The sequence below is a fragment of the Podarcis melisellensis genome (genome assembly GCF_964234715.1).
Source record: "Podarcis melisellensis genome assembly, chromosome: Z".
NCBI lineage: Eukaryota > Metazoa > Chordata > Lepidosauria > Squamata > Lacertidae > Podarcis > Podarcis melisellensis.
Genome location: NC_138547.1, coordinates 28997391 through 29016243, shown reverse-complemented (window position 1 = coordinate 29016243; position 18853 = coordinate 28997391). Strand labels below are relative to the sequence as shown.

General features: G+C 41.9%; 1 long non-coding RNA gene across 1 annotated transcript in view; it reads left to right on the top strand.

Moving 5' to 3' along the window:
* LOC309362056 overlaps positions 1 to 18853 on the top strand; it is a 91594-nt gene that overhangs the window by 48080 nt on the left and 24661 nt on the right. Inside the window, exon 2 of the long non-coding RNA XR_014164751.1 lies at positions 888 to 1088. This is a non-coding gene — a long non-coding RNA (uncharacterized lncRNA). The remainder of the gene's footprint in view (positions 1 to 887; positions 1089 to 18853) is intronic.

Below are 18853 nucleotides of genomic sequence, written 5' to 3'. Positions count from 1 at the left end.
TTAAAGGTTGTCAGATGTATAAATGATCTTTGCTGGAGATTTTTTTTTTTTTTACAATTCTTTTCTTGTGTGTGTGTATGTGTGTGTGTATATAGGTTGGGTGCTTAAATGTGGGTGATGTTTTTCACTGGTGCATTAAGGAAGGGAGGAAAAAAAGACATAGAATGTGGCCTACAGAATACCAGAGAATATGAACATGGCAAATTGTAATAGGTTTATGGGGTTCACCACCTGCAGTGGATTACATATTTATATTGTAATTTTTTCTAAATGTGATTGTTAAACATTTTTGCTAAAATCTTTGTCAGTACCACCAGCATTTTGTGCACTGATGTTTGCATTTATCAGGAACTGTTCTTTGTCAACAGCTAGTTAAAGATATTTTACTCTCAGATTCTGTGTTAAGAGCCACCTAATTGAATTCAAGGGAGTGCATAACACAATCTGAAGTCAAAGAGGTTAGCACAGAATGGTCCTTTTAAAAACTCATTCTTGTGCCTGACTGTCCAAGTAATTGCCACCATCCCTGAGGGAAAATAATTACTAGTATAAATAAATATTTTCTTCAAAGTCCTAGTTCTCATTTTAAGTTTGCTAAGAGCTAATTCTGGTGCTTTATGCACACGATAGCTCTTGGAAATTATCCTGTAAGCATGTGGAAAAAAATCTGAGTGAAATGGGTAAATTATCCACGAAGCACTGCTACATAAACATGATTCAGGAATGTTGGATCTGGTCATCCCTAGATAAGTGATATGTAGTTCTGCCAAAAGCCTTCAAGTGAGTGGTCCTTCCTAATATCCTTCATCTCTGATAAACAGCTTTCAAAGCTGCACCCATTTCATTTTACCCTTCATATTGTTGACTAGGTCCTTTCTTGCTCTTAGGATCAAAGGAAGACACCTTACATTGAATCAGATTATTGGCCCATCTAGTTCAGTATTGCCTAAATTGACTGCCAGCTGCTGTTCATGGCTCCATGGAAATGCTGGGGATTGAAATTGGGACCTTCTGAATGCAAAGAAGACCTCCAATCATTGAGCTATGGTCCTTCCTGGTTAGGCCACAATCTCAATACTGCTGACACAGTAAGTATCCTTTTGCTTGTCTACTTCTGGTTTGACTTTTTGGGAAATGTAGTCACTTGCAGCTTCCATGACCAGGGTGCTTCTCCCTTATCTTCTTCACCTCTTTTCCCTGGCATGGACCCTGCCCTTGCATGGCCACAGTGTACTGGACACACACACTGACTCTATCCTATAAGAATCAAATAAGTTAGGACAGTTCCAGTTTTCAGATGGAGTTTTGATTCTGTTGAATATTCTCCACGAGGTATCTTCTGGGTGTGAAACAATAGCCTAGGCTTGTGCTTGGGATCTGGATGAATCCTGAATCTTGAGCCAAATTGGGGTGCACCTCAGAGGAATTTTGAGTTTGTCAGAGATAGAGCAGGATTTGGAACTACTCAGCATGAGCCGAAATGAGAACTTCTGAAGTGCCTTGTGGTGATTTCGCAAACCAAATCTATATGCTGTAGACAAGTGTCTGTTAAAAAATTTACATTGAGGCAGCAATCCTATAGCAAATTCCACTGGGATAAAAGGGTTAGGATCCAGCATATCGCCAGCTGAATTGGGAGGTCCCTGGCACAGCTGAACTAGGCTGGCTTAACTCCCTCATCCTTGGCTCAGCCAGAGATACACCAGTGTATCTCCTCCATCCTGACTCAGTTGGGAGTCAGTTGGCTGAGCTGAGTGCAATGGATCGTAAACTGATTTAAGCTCTGAAAAACGAGTGCTATAGCGGCATGGTGGGGGAGGAACCAAAGAAGGGAGACCTAGGCTGGATCCTACACTGATTCAGCTCAGTCATGTGACGTGTAAACTAGGTATAAGTTAAGGCAGCAAAAAGGGTGGTGCACCTCAAACAATATTTCAAAGGCTTCTTTTCCCTCTGCCAGTCTGAAGCCTGCTCAATCAGCAGTAGGCCCACTGCTGAATAGAGTTTGGATCTGGTGTAACTTTACGCTGTCTTAACTTACACTGGCTTGCTTTATGCCAGGTTCTTGTATATAGGGTTAATCTCTAAATGTCTCTAAGATTACCATACAAGGTAAACACAAGGGAGGGATAATGAGGGAAAGGAAACCATGGAGGGATGGTGGAGGGAAAGCTCCATGTGACAGACAAGCCTGTAATCACAGGGTATGATTTTATCCAGAAAGTGCAAGTTTTTCTAGTTCCCCGCATCAACTCAACTTTAAAGGAACCATGTTAGTAACCTTTGCCATTTCATTCCATGAAGTAATTCCTCAGATGGGCATGAACATTAAAATGTTTCAAGTCAAATTGCTCCCATCCCTAGTCTGTCAATTGTACAATAAGTCACTTCAGGACAAAATATACCAGGATTATTTAACATTCCTGGAAGAGGGTGGGAAAAGGTATTTGAAACTTTATTCTTTCTTTGTTTTGGCTTGGGAACTCTCAGCTGCTTGTATCCAATGACTTGAATCTGATTTCAGCAGAATGTCCTTTTCGAAAGGTTGCATGGTGTCAATAGCTTTGCTTTTTCCTTTGTAATGGTAATCTCTTCTAAAATATTAATCCCTGATCATGATTCCTTCTGTGTCATCCCAGAGACAAGACCCAGGAAAACTGCTCTGGCACATAAAAACTAAAGACATTTGAGTAGTTCCAAGTATACCTCTTTAATGTGCAATGTGAGACCATTTTGGGTGGAGAAACTTACAAACATCCATTCTGGTCTTGTGCACACTCCTCCTTACTCACTCTGCTTTCAAGAAATGGATGAGTCCATATTTTAAGACAGACCCAGAAGGTTTCTGCATATTGAGAAAATTCAATGCAGTGCAGTATGGGATAGCTTCAAGTTTGTTCCCTTGGAGGTTTTGCTTCTCCCACAATTGTTATTACAATTTGTTAGTCACTTTATCTTGCCCAGATGTACTCAAAGTGACTTTCAAGCAAACAACCAGACAACACCCTCCTCCCTGATGCCTTAAAACCAAGGAGAAAAAGAAATACATTAAAATCGTCCCACCCACTTCTTAGGTCATAGAGGAAAGCTTTTGCCTGGCGCCTATAGGTGATGGGATGTTGCGTTTTGATTAATGCGTTTGACAGAAGTAGCAGAGTGATCCAATTGGCTATGGTGGGGTTGTGCTGGAGTTGTGATGCACCCATTCCCATTTTCCTGGATGAAACACTACGGGACATTTCTGTTTATGCATAGGCTGAAACCCAGTGGTGCGATTAGGTAATTTTAGCTCTGAACTTAATGGTCTTCTGCTCTCCCCCTATTTAGGTTTTTACTAGGTATTGTACTTGCTTCAAAATGTGGTAAGAAAGGCTTGCTACATTTAGGGGCCCTCATTTTGCTGAGTGGGAGGGGGCTGGCACAGCTGCCCCAAAATTCTGCTCTGATGTCACACACCACTGCTGAAACCAGAAAAGCTGTTAACTCATAACCACACAGACACACTTTTATTTCTAAGGTCTCTCCTCAAAATACTTCTCTGAAAGGCAGAACAGGGACAGTGATTTCCTAAGGAAGAAAAAGCTGTCACTCTCTCTGGTAAATGGAAACCATTTACTAGGGCTGTCATTTTGGTTGAGATTTTCTTATGTACATTTTCTTTAAAAAGTAATTTCCGAAGGATTTATTTTGTCTTGTAACTAGTCACACACATTAACTGGCACTAAGATAATATCTTTTGACCAGCTTTGCTGGTAAATCACTGGGCTATGTAATTGACTTTTGTGCAAAAATTATGCATTATAATCTCTGGAAGAAATAAAATGGAAACATGTTTAAACACTTCCTTTTCTAAATGCTTTGGAGGGGGCCCCCTCTCCCACTGCTAGGGATAGAAGGATTTGTCAATTTTCTCATTCTCCCATCTTAGAAGAAGAAGAAGAAGAAGAAGAAGAAGAAGAAGAAGAAGAAGAAGAAGAGTTTGGATTTGATATCCCGCCTTTCACTCCCCTTCAGGAGTCTCAAAGCGGCTAACAATCTCCTTTCCCTTCCTCCCCCACAACAAACACTCTGTGAGGTGAGTGGGGCTGAGAGACTTCAGAGAAGCGTGACTGGCCCAAGGTCACCCAGCAGCTGCATGTGGAGGAGCGGAGACTTGAACCCGGTTCCCCAGATTACAAGACTACCGCTCTTAACCACTACACCACACTGGCTCTTAAATGCAGTTCTCCACATTTCTGGAGCAATTTGATTTTTTTAAAAAAATATTCTCATGAAAATTCACCAGCATTTTACTACACATTTTTCCTAATAAACACATTTTTGTATGTAGTTTTGACTAATGTACATTTCTGCAAGCAATCCCCCCCAGTATAACACATTTTTGTAGGTTATATTCACTAATATATTCATTTTTGTGCATACTTTCCCATTGTATACGTATTTTTTGCAAACATTAATTGGTTGGAGAACATCACAAAAAATGAAAAAGTGCAATGTTTTAAGGATGGCTGTGTTTCAGCTCTTATATTGTTTCAGAAATTGCACATTTGATACATTCATTTTAATATATGAGCTTAATCAACATAATCAAATTTCTCTCCCAACCCTATCTGCTAGTTCATTGTAGTTCAAATGAGGGGGAAATAGAAGCCTTAATTTCATTTTGTAAGTGGCATTCATTTTTTTCTTGATGGAGCTAAAGGCTTTTGAGATGAAGACAGGCAATTGGATTCATACACATTGACCTCACAATTTCAGTGTTCTTAAGAGGAACAGGTATGGATTTTGAGAAACATAAAGTTACATTTTTCTGGGGTTGTTTTTGTTTTTTTAATAAAAAAAGTTTTAGCATCAGTATTGCTGTTCTGAAGCAGAGATGGAAAGCAGAATATTTTCACTCCAAGAACAATCATTAGCTCATCAATTTCCCCCTAAGATATCTTCATAAAAAGTAGGAGAAATGCAAACATCCTATAACAGGAACAATATTTCCTTTAAATGGTCCCCAAAGCACTACATTTCATTTTATACTTCCTGTAGCCTGAGCCAACACAAGTGCTTCTGTCAAGTAACAAAGTGGTTTATGTTGATTTTGTTGGAATTCTGCCAGGTCAGAGGTATGTGCCACAGCTTAGGCACCGGCAGATATTCCTTGGCGACCTCCCCGCTGCTACACTGCTGATAAGCAGCCGAGGTCTTGGCGATTCTTCTCAGATGTGTGAGAGGAACACACCGTTCTTCCTCTCTCCCCTTTGGTGTCCCCCAGGGAGGGGAAAGAAGCAGACAGAAATCTATTTACATCTTTTATTCCTGTCTTTCATATCATTACAGAGAAAACATGTCTGCACTCCATAGCAGTTAGAATAGACTCAACCCAAGTACTTCCAGTACGGGTCATATGACACACACACTGAGCTAACATCCGGTGCTCAGTACAGAATGGACTGCCCCTTTGTTCCCATGGCAACAGTCACAAACATCCTGTCTGGCTTTGCAGCCACAAGCTGCTGCCTGAGCTGCTAGAGCCTTTGCTTGCGCAGCATTGGTGCTTTATAATAACAGATTTAAACCCCACCTTGCCCTCTCCTTGGCCACCAAAAGTCACAAAAATATTTTCAGCTACTTCCTGAGGACACCCTTCCTTATGGGTCTTTGGTGTGCCATTGTAGAACTGAGCTACTTGTATGGACAATAAGCTAATGAGGGTGTTCCTGGTTATCTTAAATATTGTGATGGGACATAGTCATAGGAAGGGGGAGGTACTTTGAACAGCAGATAAGGGAAGCAGGGGGAACACCCTCCATAATGGCACAACAGAGATAAAGGCTCTGTCCCAGTCTGTTCCCTCCTGTGCTAGTTTTCTACATGTGAGGAGAGTTTTGGAGAGGAACATGACACATACAACCAGTTACTATCTGAAGTGCCACTGTCCACTCTGTTCAGACCCCTCAGGGGACATTGTAAAGAGGGAACAAAGCCTGGCTCCACTTCTGTGGTGACTCACAAGCATGAAATCACAAAATGCAATTAAATACATCGCTTCTATTGCTATCCTAATGAACACTCTGCTAGACCTTCAACTAGTTGTCTATTATCAGGCGAGAAGCAAGAATGACATGCAGACCAAAAATTAGAATACTTTCCCTCAACCTGCTGCCCTTTAACTCCCATCAGCCTTGGCAATTGGCTTTGCCAGTTGAGGCTGATGTGAGTTGTCATCTAAAACATCTGAAGGGCACCAGGTTGAAGAAGGCTGTTTTAGAGGGGGTCGTGTCTTTTGGATAAGTATCTATAACTGACTCTGATAAGTTTTGCAAAAAAGAAGCATAGCCTGGGCTTGAACTTTTAAATAGCTGCTTGATACAGAAACGTAACATTATTCTATAGTTGGAAGGGGCTGATGGCTTGGCAAATGCCTTTTGAGATATTGCCAACGAAAAGAACAAGATTAATATGAATGTTTGCATTTATCCAGGATTAGTCAGCTGGTTGTTGTTTTTTAAACACCCTCATTGGAAATCAATTCATCATTCAGAAGTACCTGCTGACTCTCCAATGTTACAGTACTAGTGGAGAATGAGAGTTGTTATATATTGTTATTTTATCCAGATGGTGCAGTATCCCATGAAGTTTGGGAAGAGCATTAATTAATTAATAAATATACCACTTGATGAAACCTCAAAGTTTTTATAAATGCACTCACTGTATGAGAAGACCTTGCAACAGGCCTACCCTGAAACCACGAAGCAGCTTTATTCAGAAAGGAATCAACAGCCATGTTTATTTGTGAACAACAAATCAACAATTCAGCCTAGCAGTAAGTGAGGCTAACATTCAAGCTGGTTCCCATTTATGCAGGGAATCACCCTCAGGGAGGTGTTTGCAATAGACGCTGCCCCAACAACTGGTGTTTTATTTTTAAGTCTTAAAAAAGTATTATATGTATTTTCAGAAACTGAAAAATAAAGTTAACAAACAACCACTTTTCAGTTTCTGAAAATACATATAACAAATAGTCACCACATATTCACACCTCCAAGAAATATTCCATGCATGTAAAATGTAACTAATACAGTCAAACATTCACAAGTTTGAATAATAATTTAGAACTGATTGCAGCAGTTTGGGAGCTTCCACTCTCCAGCTTTGGGGCTTCCATATACATTTGCATCTCTGCATAGAAACTATCATGTTTGAATATTATGCAAATCAGCGTCCTCATTTGTCCTCTCTTTTTGGTGATACCTAAGTAGCCATTCAGGGATGCGGGTGGCGCTGTGGGTTAAACCACAGAGCCTAGGACTTGCTGATCAGAAGGTCGGCGGTTTGAATCCCCATGACGGGGTGAGCTCCCGTGGCTCAGTCCCTGCTCCTGCCAACCTAGCAGTTCGAAAGCACATCAAAGTGCAAGTAGATAAATATGTACCACTCCGGCAGGAAGGTAAACGGCATTTCCGTGCGCTGTTCTGGTTCGCCAGAAGTGGCTTAGTCATGCTGGCCACATGACCCGGAAGCTGTATGCTGGCTCCCTCAGCCAATAAAGCGAAATGAGCGCCGCAACCCCAAAGTCGGCCATGACTGGACCTAATGGTCAGGGGTCCCTTTACCTTTACCTTTAAGTAGCCATTCTACTCTGCTCTCAGCAACAACTGCTATATCTTGACATCATGATGCTGAATGTTTCCTTACCTTGCCAGCAGCCAGTTGTCAAGACTTTAGAAAGTTATCATAAGTTATCACCTCAAGCTCAAAGGCCAAATGTGCCCCCCAGCCTTCTCTGTCCCTCAGATAGCAGCAGACTTTGGGCTCCCAAATGTTAGTGGCGCCCTGTGCGATTCTAAAATTTGGCACTTCCTGCCTCTTGCACTCCATTCTACATCACTGTTGCAGCTCCCACTGTGGTGCCAGTGCCTAGTGCGGCTGAACTGGTCGTGCTACCCTAAAACCTCCTTTGCCTCAGGTTATCCCCAGGCCACACCCCATATTATTTTCCCAGGCCACAACCCTCCCCACATAAGTGGTTTTAGAGTAGCGCAACTGGTTCAGCCACACTGCCACGCTGCAGGGGGCACCACAACAATGGTGTAGAACCAAGAGGTAGGGCACTGTTAGCATTGCACAGGGCACCATTGAAATTTGAGAGCCTGAAGTTCATCACTGTTGCATGGCTCTGCTTTGACACTCTTTGACTGTTTTTGCTGGGCTGGAATGTGTCCTTGAATGCGGACTGTGTTTTTTGTTTGCCTGAATGGAGGACAGAAAAGTGTGTGTGTGTGTGTGTGTGTGTGTGTGTGTGTGTGTGTGTGTGTGGAAACCAAGTTAGAGTATGAAGGTAACATTCAGATTCATAGCTTTGCTCACTTTTTCCTCCAGCCTCTCAGAAGTTGCCTAAATGGGAATGAGGCCCTTGGACTGAAATTTGCTCCTCTTCCCTGCAGTGAGTGATACAAAGTGGAGAGGGGTTGATGAGACACACAGTTGCCTTGGAGGGCAAGGTTATCAGCAGCTACTCTCTTGCACTGTCAGAGGCAGTGTGTCTTGATGATCAGCTGTCCCCATTTGTCCAGGAATGTCCCTGATTTAGAGAAGCCTTCCTGGTTTCTGATTTGATCCTGCTTTCCCTTAAAGGTAAAGGGACCCCTGACCATCAGGTCCAGTCGTGACCGACTCTGGGGTTGCTGCTCTCATCTCGCTTTATTGGCCGAGGGAGCCGGCGTACAGCTTCCGGGTCATGTGGCCAGCATGACTAAGCCACTTCTGGCAAACTAGAGCAGCACACGGAAATGGCGTTTACATTCCCGCTGGAGCAGTACCTATTTATCTACTTGCACTTTGACGTGCTTTCGAACTGCTAGGTTGGCAGGAGCAGGGACCGAGCAACAGGAACTCACCCCTTCGCGGGGATTCGAACCGCCGACCTTCTGATTGGCAAGTCCTAGGCTCTGTGGTTTAACCCGCAGTGTCACCCGCGTCCCTTGCTTTCCCTTAGGATGTCCCTATTTTCACTGGAGAAATGTCGGAGGGCATGGTAGGATGCCCCTGTTTCCATTGGAGAAATGTTAGAGGGTACGGAGTTATCCGACCCCCGAGCCATCTGAAGGCAATCCTGTATAGAGAAGGTTTTTTAAAAAAATGTTTAATGTTTTATTATGTTTTTATATATGTTGGAAGCTGCTCAAAGTGCTGGGGCAACCCAGTAAGATGTGTTGGGTATAAATAGTAAAATCATTATGGAATGGGACGACCCTATTTTCAGTGGAGAAACATTGGAGGGTATGGACCAGTTGCTGGGAATCACAAGTGGGGAGTGGACTTCTCTGCTCAGTTCCTTCTTGTGGGCTTCTCATAGGCACTATTGGCCACTATGAGAACAGGGTGCTGAACTAGAAGGGGCTTTGGCCTAATCCAGCAGGACTCTTCTTATGTTCTTATGTTCAGAGACGGATGCATATATAATATCTGGCTCTAGCCTCAGAGGCCACAATGCAACACAGAGCTAAGTGTCTATAAGCCAGCTGATTTCAAAGGGCTTAAGTGTTCTTAATGCTGCATTGGATTGTAGCCAGTGTCCATAGATCTGATCAGACATTATGGCACAGAGTAAAAGAAAAAGTCAATACTCACCAAGAGAGGTGTATGCACGGGGGAAGGGAGCTTTTCAAATTCCTCGCCCATCCCTATACCCCAAGTTAGCTTCCCTTCTCTGTAGAATTGGCATGGCTTTTTTACAAGAACATCCAGTCCCAAATGCTGACAAAACAGCACATCTAAACACAAATGCACATCTTTGTTTCAAAGTTTGCTGCTGCCAGGTGTGCATGGGAGAAATCAATTAATTTTGAGCATTTCTGATTGTATGTTAAAAAGAGTGCATTGGTCTGTGTGTTCATAATCAATTGTCAAAACGATTGAGGATTAATAACTCTGGAATCCTAACCTTTTATGTTCCTGCAAGGCCATGTAATAGGATGATTCAAGATCTGATGCCATATTTCATTAGTACCAGAGAGGGAAACAGATTAGGCTTTACCAGAGCTGTGTAAATAACTTGTAATACTATGGATACTTCTAATACTGCAAATAATGAATAATGCATTTGATGTATTTTGCCTCATGTTCTCCTATTTCAGTAGTGGTTCACAACACTCTTTTGCTTTGTTTTGTTTTAATTGAATCTGTGCCTCAGTTTTAACATTTCATGATGGGTTACTTTGTGGTGGTGGATCACAAGCCACATCAGGCTGAAAAACTTTAGTGAATAAAATAAGTGAAGTGTTTCTACAGTTGACCCTCTGAATATGGCATAAATGGCAAACACATATGCTCATTTGCCATTGCCTTTAACTCCTATTTTGGATCACCCAGCCTTTTGCTTTAATGATGAACATCACAAATTCCTATTGTGGAGAAAAAGGTGAATCTATACAACTAAATATATTTTGCCCAAAGGTCAACCCATTTTGGAAAACTTACACAACAACAACAACCATAATAATAACCACAATTATTTTATTATTTATACCCCACCCATTGGGCAAAAGATGTGCTCTACCAGTTACACTGGCTCCTGGTGAAGTATAGGGTCAGGTTCAAGGTGCTGGTCTTGACCTTTAAAGCCCTTTGTGGCTTAGGGCCCTCGTATCCACGGGACCACCTCTCCTGGTATGCCCCGCAGAATACCTTAAGGTCCATGAATAACCATAGTTTAGAGGTCCTGGGCCCTAAGGAAATCAAACTATCCTCCACCAGGGCCAGGGCTTTTTCAGTGATGGCTGTGACCTGGTGGAATGCTCTGTCCCATGAGACTAGGGCCCTTTAGGGTTTAACCTCCTTCCGTTGGGCCTGTAAGACAGAGCTATTCCACCTGGCCTTTAAGTTGAATTCAGCCTGATCTTTTATTTCCCTTCCCTTCCCCTCCCCTTTTTATGAAGATCACCTGCTCTGAGACCCCACAGCAAATTCTCCTCTGGCCTCCTCGCTGGCCCAAGTAGGACCAATTCAGCCACCTAGCCTGGGGAATATCTGATTGATTTTTGAATTTTATTGTTATTCATGTTTTTATTTTTATGCTGCTTTCATAATTAGGTGTTTTAAAGTGTTTTACATTTGTTGTTAGCCACCCTGAGCCCGGTTTTTGAACTCGGAAGGGTGGCGTATAAATCATAATAATAATAATAATAATAATAATAATAATAATAATAATAATTATATAATTGGCTCCAACTCAAGCAAGTATATTCCTACTCTATAAAGGAGAAGGGCTCCATTGCTTGACATTTTAAAAATCCTTTTGTTCATATGTAATCTCCAGTCAAAGTGGCCTAGCTTCTAATATATACAAATATCTACTCAGTATAGAATCTGGCTCCTCCCATGGACTGAGATTAGTTTGTGAGAGTAGCCCAGGTATTCAGATAGAGGAACATGACTGGGAAATGTTGTGGTCCAGAGCCCTGTTAAAAACCATATCTGCAAGAATACAAGAAGTTACTCTAAAAATGCACAACTCTAATGCCAACCCCAGCCCTGGCACTCCACTACTTGGAAGGGGGCAGAAATCCCTCAATTATTGATAAGTCCTTAGTATTCATGCTCCTAGCTGCACCAGATTCACAGTTGCTTCTCATTGGAAATCTAACCTACCACCCCAGCTCTCAGGAGGAGTGGCTTGGAAAGATTTTAGAACACCTAACACAGCAAAGGAGAGCCCTCAGACTTTAGAGGCAAGTAAAAAATAGACTGTTTTCATTTGATGTGGCATGAATTCTTTTCCTTTGTCAACTCAGATGCAAACTCCACTGAACCTCCAATTTCCCAGGTTACTATGTGGAGAGGTTTTGTAGAAGATTACCTTATTTTCTTATTCCTCTCCCTGCACATTCTATTTATGATCACTAGGTAAAACTTAGGTAGCCGTGTTGGTCTGCCATAGTCAAAACAAAAAAAATTCCTTCCAGTAGCACCTTAAAGACCAACTAAGTTAGTTCTTGGTATGAGCTTTCGTGTGCATGCACACTGAAGAAGTGTATCTGAAGAAGTGTGCATGCACACGAAAGCTCATACCAAGAACTAAGTTAGTTGGTCTTTAAGGTGCTACTGGAAGGATTTTTTTTTGTTTTAGGTCAAACTTACTATGCTTTATTATTATTCCCCTTACTGTGAAAAGTCTATGTGTAACTTATGCTTCTTCTCTAATAACAAAATTATGATTTCTTTTTTCCCAAAAAAGAATGTTAGTGAGTTTGATTCCAGATTATTCTGTAACTACCTACTCAAGATGTAAACTCCATTGAGTTCAAAGGGACTTACTCCCAATTGAAGACTGCAGCCTGATAAACCCACAAGCCTAAAATGGTGTGTGTGTATGTGTGTGTGTGTGTGTGTGGCACTCATCACCAAGTATTGGCCAGTACCCCCTCCTTTTTCGGCATGTGAATATTTCAGATGGCAATCCAATCCAATCACACTTCCTAAGGGAACTGAGTTGTTCAGCTGTGTGAAACCCACATCCAAATCATGATACTACTTTTCATTCAGATATATATATTTTAAATATATATAAAAAGCAGTGTGTGTGTGTGTGTGTGTGTGTGTGTGTGTGTGTCTGTAATATGGCTTTCCTCTTTGTTCTGCTTGTTATTTAGGGCTGTGCTGATGGACGTTCTGAAACCAGCCGTGAAGGTTTTGATGGGGCAGCAGTGAAAATTATGTTTCCTTTTGATCCATTATTTTTGCTTCTGTTTATATATATTTCTTTATGGGAAACCCACAACACATTTTCCAGCGAAATGCACACGTACAGTCTCAGGAGCCCAGAGTACCATTTAACTGTCATTTCCTTTGATTAACCTTCACCTGATCCTAATCCCACTCCCTTAGGCAATTTCCCTTCCCTTTGTCCTGCCATTTAAATACCACTCTCTAGCAGGTGGGCCTATCTGTCATTAGAGGCCTGCCTATGTAATCTATATGTGCATTTTTGGATGCCACAATGCCAGCTTAGCTACTGTGAGGCAAACAAGGAGATGCTGTGGGCTAGTGTTATAATTGCAAAGGGGTGTTTGCAACACATTGAGAGGCGATTCAAACTGGAGGAAGGAATATGGTATAGTCCTCTCCTAGGCTTGTACTTTCTCAGAACCCACATGGATAGCAGTCTTTATATGAGGGCACACTGCCAACATTTCCCCACATATGGAAAGCTTGTATGACCAGGGTGGGGGGACAGAATCTGGGGCTGAAGTTTTTTCAAACCTTACATTTCCCTGCATACATTTTGCTGTGGAAGAGACCTATTTGAAAGATGATAAAGCATGCCTTTTTGCTTGTTTGAACGAACCCTACAAAATTTGCTCTCAGCAGTTCCCCTCTGATAAACTTTTGCTTCTAGATAATAGCCTTTAGTTACAGCCCAGGGGTACGCATGATGTTGGATCCAGACAAGCAGCACATTTACTCGGAAATAACCTCCACTATTATCAGTTGGGCTTACTCTCACATAGGTGTGCATCGAATTGCAGTCAAACAGCATTTAAAACTCAGTGCAAATAATATGGAGTGGGGTAACAGTGTAAGATAAACCTTCAAATAATTACAATTACTTGTATCCAATCTAAGCTACATGCACTTAGGTTCCATTGAATTCAATGACTAAGTTCACCATTGATTTCAATGGATCAGAAACACAACTAATTACTCTAGATATAAGTATTTATTTTAATTTCTAGATTGCACTGCCGTCATTCTTTCATTTGAAACATATTGCTTATGTTGTGCTTTAAATGCTGTTATTCCGCTTGCATTGGTTTTTAGGTAAAAAAATGTTTTAAGTGTTTTAATTATCGTTATAATAGTTTAATGATTTAATTGTATATTGTTTGAACTCTGTGTGCATCACCCAGAGGACTATGTTGATTGAGATGTCAACAAATGTTCTAAATAAATTTGATTGTCAAGGTTCTTCGCCATATAGAGGGAGCTCATATTCTGATCTATCCCAATTTGAAGTTACGGTAGCTCACATCACTAGTTTCCAAACTCATCCTTGGGAAGGTTCCTCTGAAGAATTTCATTATTCAACACTGATATACAGATCAGTTTTCAAGTCACTGATCTATGCAAAATTATTTCAAAACCAGATCCTGAGAAGTGGATCACCATTTCAGGGCCTTTTGTGCTTCTGTGCATCCAGTAGGAAACAGATGGGGAATTTGTTAATTTATAGGTTGGCTTGTAGCATGGGATGGAAGATAATTTCATTCAGTCTGGATTTCAAAGTCAAACCCATCTAATCCATGGTTCCCAGACTTTTATGTGGATAAAATTATCATTCAGATAGTGCACTTCTCTAAAATTTGTGATGCCATTTTTATTCAAACATGTGTGCATTGTAAGAGAAATGCATACAATTTAGAGATGATGGATGCACATTCAACTCCCAAAGCCATTCAAAAACTGAGGCACAGCTTCTGATTGGCAGCAGGAGCTTCCTACACTCAAGCGGAAGCCATGTCAGATGTTTGGCTTCCGAAAAACATTTGCATTTTACTTTTGGAACATTTACTTTTGGGTTTGCGGCATTCGGGAGCTGATTTGTTTGGGAGCCAAGCCATTCAAGTACCAAGGTACCACTGTATTGGGAAAAATTCAAATGTTTTAAATAAAAAAAAATCATTAAAAATCTACAGAAAACCATATGGAAAGAAGTTAAGATCAAACATATGTGTATGAAACTGAAGTGGGGAAAAAATAAGGTGATTTGTCTAGCACTTGCAGTAACCCAACCTGGGACTTCAGACTTCAACAGGTTATCTGCCAGGCAGTTTAATGTGCTTAGGAATTGACAAGTTATATTTACCCATGTAGAAATTATTGCCACATCTGTAGAACAACAGCAACAACAACCAAAGACTCTACACACTGACAGACTCAGTAGATGAAACTGAGGATCCAGTTGTGGTACCAGGGCAATGTGCTGAAAGATAACTATTGTTTTTAGAGTGTTTCTCTTTTGAGCTAAACATTTTAGGTTGATTCAGTAAGCAAATTCATTGGTATGAATGCTTAGATTCTAATGCCTTTACACCTATTCATTCATTACACATACCTTGCTTTTCCTCAGCCTAATGATGGTTCCCAGGAGACCACCTACCCAGTCATCTTATAGGTCAACCCTGCTTTGGTTCAGCAGTAGAACTGCATCTATATTCATATCATTCTCTGGGCTTTCTATGCTGTATTCTGCTGCTCCAAGCTCTTTGAGCAATCATCTTTCATTGACCAGCCATTGCATTTTAACCCACTATTTTGGAATCTATGAACTGGATACACTGCCTGTTTAAAAGAGAATATCTCACATTTCTGTTTCTTAAAAAAATCAAAATACAGTGGTCTGTTTTCGGTAGCTATGTGTCATTTTAACAATGTTTTAACAATGAGTCTGTAAGTGACTGTGGAGGCCAATTCTGGATCCACACATCCTTCCACAGTACTCTATGTATAATATGCTGGCTGGGGCTGATGAGAGTTACAGTCCAACAATATATGGAAGGCACCACATTGACTAGCCATATGCATAGGTCTTAAATCTAGTGGCAGACAGCATGGTAGGGCTGCACTGCTCACCTGACCTCCCACTAGTTGCATTCACTGCTGCATAGTGGGAAGGAGGAGGCACTGATGTATCCAGCATGGTGCAAACATATTGGCAGGTTAGTTTATTTTTGTACATTTACACCACACAAACCCCACCCCTGCCTCACCTCTCCCTTTAACCATCCTGGTAAACAGCAGTGATCCAGCTGGATCGTAGTCAGGTGTGTGGTGCAGCTCCACCACATCTTCTACAACTGCTTAAAACTGAGAGACCTGATTTCAAATCCCTGCTTAGGCCAAAAAAAAAAAGGTTACTAGAATAAGAAGAGTTTGGATTTGATATCCCGCTTTATCACTACCCGAAGGAGTCTCAACGCGGCTAACATTCTCCTTTTCCCCTCCTCCCCCACAACAAACACTCTGTGAGGTGAATGGGCTGAGAGACTTCAGAGAAGTGTGACTAGCCCAAGGTCACCCAGCAGCTGCATGTGGAGGAGCGGAGACGCGAACCCAATACACCAGATTACGAGTCCATCGCTCTGAACCACTACACCACACTGGCACCACTCTAGATGTCCTTGGCCCATTTATTGCCTCTCAGCCTAGTCTATCTCTGAGAAAGAGAACTATTAGGACAAGACCAGAATAAAAATAAAATAAATTGATTAAGATTATGATAACCACAACTGTTGAAGGACTTTTATGCCTGCAAAACCTGGTGGATAATCATTTGGGGAGATACCCACAGAGAATATCGGTTGATTGGTGGTATTCTAAATCTAGTAATAAATATTATGGATATAATACTATGGAAATATTATGGATATAAACTCACCACATATTTTGGTCTGGATCCTGATTTAGTATGCTGGTAACCACCCACCTCAGCCTGAGGTTATTGATAGGTTGCCTGATTCAGCTCATGTCAGTCTCTTTCTCTCCCACCTTCCCCCTGATTCAGTTTGGAGAATTCTCTCCTTTGTTACTGGGAATTCCCCCCACCTTTTCAGAAAAGTGGGTGATAATTGCAGCAGCCCCTCCAGTGAAAAACACCTGCCAAATCACAAGCATGTAGATCCAAGGGCATTTATTCTAGGCATTTAAAGTCTGATTTTTTTTTTAAATCTGTTGTTTGCTTGGAGTTGGTGGAAATTTGGTAGACATTCTGAGGGCTCAATTTCTGCCAAAGTTCAGAAAGATACCTATAGTGGTTTTCTGCACAAGGACTGCTTTCACAATTTTGGGTAAGTAAAAAAGGAATCACTTAATTTTTCCATGTGCGTTTTGGGCAATTGGTCTGAAAACTGTGGCCACAAGAGGGGTTCCCTTGGGTAGGAAACCTGCCAAAGTGCTCAGATCAGCCCAAGTACTGGACACTTTTAAAGCTTATTTTGTGCTGGGAAAACTAAGAGAGATTTACTTTCCATGTAAAATGATCACAAGCTTGATCTGTCAGTCAAGACAAAGCTGTTCCTTCACTATCTCCCCATTCTGGTGTGTGTTGTCTCTTTGGCCTTCAGTCTACCTGGGTGCTGTGATAAGGTTAGATTCTTTCTTTGGTTTTCAGTACATGCATCCCTGCATTTACTGGTATTTATTTTTTAAAATCTGAATTGATGAAGCACTACAAAGTGCTTCCATCTAAGGCATCTCACTTCACCTCAGGATGAGGGGATCATGTCCAAATGTGTCTGAATGTCATGCACATACTACTTTTAAAAAAAAATACTACTTCTACAGTGGTGCCTCAGGTTAAGTATTTAATTCGTTCCGGAGGTCCGTACTTTACCTGAAACTGTTCTTAACCTGAAGCACCACTTTAGCTAATGGGGCCTCCCACTGCTGCTGTGCCGCCGCCACATGATTTCTGTTCTCATCCTGAAGCAAAGTTCTTAACCTGAAGTACTATTTCTGGGTTAGCGGAGTCTGTAACCTGAAGCGTATGTAACCTGAAGCTTATGTAACCTGAAGTGCCACTGTATTATATATTGTAAGCTGAATGAAGATGAGAGTGTCAAGAATGAGCAGTGCCGCTCTGGTTGTGAGAACATTAAGAATACCATGTCCTATGCAGCTCAGGACCAAGATACCTGAAAGATCACCTCATTCTTACAGTATATACCCAACCAATTACCATACTCTGCAGGAAAGCACATCCAGCAAGTATAATCTCATCAGATAACCCACCACACACCTCTTTATCCTGGATTTAGACACTTTAGGTGTCTATTTTTGTGATTGCAAGTTGTCTTAAATTGTTTTTGATACTGTGTTTTAATGTTGTAACCCACACTGGGACCTTGGGGTGAAGGGTGGGTTAATGATGATGATGTGAGTTTGGGGGGTGGGGTTAGGCAGTATGCCTGAGCCTCTTCCAATTCTTGGATTCAGCAATGATTCAATTGTTTGAATAGTCAAACTAGCTTCCTGGTGAGGTAAGGTAGAGGTAAAGGGACCCCTGTCCATTAGGTCCAGTCGTGGCTGACTCTGGGGTTGTGGTGCTCATCTCGCTTTAGGCCGAGGGAGCCAGCGTTTGTCCGCAGACAGTTCTTCCGGGTCATGTGGCTAGCATGACTAAGCCACTTCTGGAGAACCAGAGCAGTGCACAGAAATGCCGTTTACCTTCCTGCCAGAGCGGTACCTATTTATCTACTTGCACTTTGACGTGCTTTCAAACTGCTAGGTTGGCAGGAGCAGGGATCGAGCAACGGGAGCTCACCCCGTCGAAGGGATTTGAACCGCCAACCTTCTGATCGGCAAGCCCTAGGCTCTGTGGTTTAACCCACAGCGCCACCCGAATCCCTGGTGAGGTAATGGCCCCCTAAGTACGGGTTGTTAAGGTAACCAAAGGAAGTGGCTCTGTGCCACTGGCCGTTGGTGAGAAGGACAAAGGCCAGACTTGTGTGAGAGAGCTTGAAGCAGGTGGCAGGCTGAAGCCTATGAGGGAGAGCCATGCTTGATTTCTGTTGGAATCCAAGGCTGTGACTATGGGAGAAGCAACATCTTCTTGGAGTGTTAATCCTGGGGTCCCCTCCATCACAGCCTAAGTTTGTATAGATGTGTAAATGAACCATATATCCTAAAGATTCCACTGTCCCTCATTCCCAGGAAACCAAAGTCTGAGTAAGTGCCTGGAACCCCTGGTATCTCACACTGCTTTGAGAATAGGGTGAGATGCAACAATAATATTGATACTGGACATCTAAAGTGGTGACACCTACCCTTTGGAATTCTCTCCTGCTACATATCAGGCAGGCAC